Below are 3,238 nucleotides of genomic sequence, written 5' to 3' on the forward strand. Positions count from 1 at the left end.
CCGTGTTGCCCCACGGAGAGGCAGGGTCAGAGGCCTTTCTGTGGGCCGAGGGCAGAGTCTCTGGGCAGCCCCAGCGCCCTGGGAAGGCCACGCACGGGAGGGAGTGAGAGCTAATTCCAACGGTGGAAATTTTCTGTGCTGGAGGGTGTTTCACTCAGAGGGAAACGCGGCCGGCCTCATATCCGGGTTTGCGCGCGCAGATAAGGAGTGAGCGATTTCTCCGAGTGCCTCGGCAGTGCGCGCCCGTGTTATCGCACAGAGGGGCAGAGTCAGGGGCCTTTGTGTGGGCCAAAGCAGAATCTCGGGCCGCCCCAGCGCCTTGCAAAAGCCGCGCACGGGGACGGAGCGAGACTCAATTCCAACGCTGCAACTTTTCCCTGCGGTTGGGGGTTTCACTCAGAGCGTGAGACTGCTGGCCAGATATCCTGGTCGCAGACAGTGAGTGAGAGTTTCCTCCAAGCGCCCCGGAAGTGGGCGCCCGCTTGTGTTACCGGACAGAGTGGCAGAGCCAGAGGTCTTTGAGTGGGTGGAAAGCCCGCCTGATTATGCTAGCAGCTCTGACTGACTGAGCCTTACCCAGAGCCCTGTGCTGAGTGGAAATAGAGTGGGGAGTTGCCAGCTCTTTGAGCCTCTTACTATCCAGGCAGAGGCAGCAGCAACCCCATAGCTGGATTATCAGGCTACTAATTGAGGAAGGAAAGACTAGGAGAAAGGCTCCAGGAACACGGACTCTCTCACTGTCAGAGCCTATAAATGCTAATGAGCTTCGACTGCCAACGAGACTAAAGCACAATACATGACATTGCCATAGAGACTTATCAACTGCAAACCTCCACCTGAGCGTGCCAAAGGGGCAAAACCCGGGGTACAGAGTCACCGACCAGGAAGAGGGAGAGAAAAGAAAAAGCAAGAAGATAACCTCTCAAAATCAAGAATAATCTGCAGACTTTATAACCTATCCCATTTTATTATATTTGTTCGTTTGTTTCTCTTATCTTCATTCTTGATACTTTTTTTTTTCCTCCTCCAATTTGGCCGATTAACTCTCTACCGGTCTTACTCTCTCCTCTCCTTGAACTACACTACCCATAAGTGTTACATCTCCCATTATCTTTTCTCTTCTCTTCCTTTCTCTCTATGAGGGTTGCACTCCAAAACCCTTAATTCTCTCTCTCTCTCTCTCCTTTCTTTTTTCTTCTTTTAGTGGTTCTCTCTTTTTTTCTCTCTCTCTCTTTCTTTTCTCCCTCTATATTAGTTTCTTCCTTTCTCCTTTACATCTCCTCTCATTCAAACCTCAATAACAAACAAATTATCTTATCTGGGACTCAAACTTATGTTTGTGGCATTTTGGGGGGTTTTTACTTCACCTTTTTAACTCACTAGCAGTGCTCCCATCCCTGGCTCTCCATATTATCTAGTTCTTGTTCCACTAAATACAATAGTAATTTTTTAATTTGTCCCCCCATTTTTCCGTTTTCCTCTTAATCCTCTCATCATAACTCTTAGACAACCAACACCTAAAAGCAAATCATTTTATTCTTGACCCAAATTTTTTCCTTATTTGCTTTTTGTGGGTCCATACACTCTTTTTTTTCTTTTTTTTCTTTTTTTTTTTTTTTTTTTTTTGCCCCTTTATTACTTTTCCCCAATTCAGGCCCTCCATCACAGGCATTGTTTGTTATAATTCACAGTCCACCACAAGATTTTCTCAAGAAAGAGGGGAGAGGAGAGGAGAGGAAAAAAGGAAGGGGGGAATAATTTCCTTTTTTTAAAAAATTTTTATTTTATTTTATTTTATTTTTCTTTATTTCATTATTAATTTTTTTTAAAAAAAACAACTCTTTTCGATTTTTTATTTATTTTTTATTATTTTTTTAAACTTTTTATTCTTTATTAAATCTCATTAATACTATCAACAAAACCACCCTCAGATGCCATTAAGGAAGAGAAAATCGAATATCATGGCTACAAAAGAAAGAGGTAACACAGCTAGATGAGGAAAAATCTATGGAGAAAAAATTTAATATATTGGAAACCTTGGAGCTAAATGACAGAGAATTCAAGATAGAAATCCTAAATATCCTCCGAGATATACAAGAAAACACAGAAAGGCAATTTAGGGAGCTCAGAAAACAACTCAATGAACACAAAGAATATATGTCCAAGGAAATTGAAACTATAAAAACAAATCAAACAGAGATGAAAAACTCAATTCACGAGCTGAAAAACGAAGTAACAAGCTTAGCTAATAGAACAGGTCAGATAGAAGAGAGGATTAGTGAAATAGAAGACAAGCAACTTGAGGCACAACAGAGAGAAGAAGAAAGAGACTCAAAAATTAAAAAAAATGAGATAGCCCTACAAGAATTATCTGACTCCATCAAAAAGAATAACAAAGGAATAATAGGTATATCAGAGGGAGAAGAGAGAGAAAATGGAATGGAGAACATACTCAAACAAATAATAGATGAGAACTTCCCAAGCCTGTGGAAAGAACTAAAGCCTCAAGTTCAAGAAGCAAACAGAACTCCGAGTTTTATTAACCCCAACAAACCTACTCCAAGGTATATCATAATGAAATTGACACAAACCAACAGCAAAGAAAAAATTCTCAAGGCAGCCAGGGAAAAGAAGAATACAACATATAGAGGAAGGCCCATTAGATTATCATCAGATTTCTCAGCAGAAACTCTACAAGCTAGAAGAGAGTGGACCCCAATATTTAAAGTCCTGAAAGAGAGGAACTTTCAGCCACGAATACTATACCCATCAAAGCTATCCTTCAAATATGAAGAAGAAATAAAAACATTCACAGATACAGAAAAGATGAGGGAATTTATCATCAGAAAACCCCCACTCCAGGAATTACTAAAAGGGGTTCTCCAATCAGATACAAAGAAAAAAAAAACAGAGCCTCAAGTAAAAGCTCCAAGAAGAACACAATAAAACCAAATTTAAACTGTGACAACAACAAAAAGAAAGAGGGGGAGAAGATGGAGATTAACAGTAGCAAAGGACGATGGAGTGCAAAAGTACTCACAAAATAGTTCGCTACAATGAACAGGGTAGGGACCCTTTTCATTACTCAAAGGTAACCACCATTGAAAAAACCACCACAGAAGCACATGAGATAAAAGAGATAGCAACAGAGGAAAGACGTATGGAATACAACCAAATAAAAACAAAAGATAGAAAAACGAAAGAGAAGGATCAAACAAGACACAAAACTAACAGAAAG

This window comes from Saccopteryx leptura, chromosome 1 (assembly GCF_036850995.1).
Source record: "Saccopteryx leptura isolate mSacLep1 chromosome 1, mSacLep1_pri_phased_curated, whole genome shotgun sequence".
Classification (NCBI taxonomy): Eukaryota; Metazoa; Chordata; class Mammalia; order Chiroptera; family Emballonuridae; genus Saccopteryx; species Saccopteryx leptura.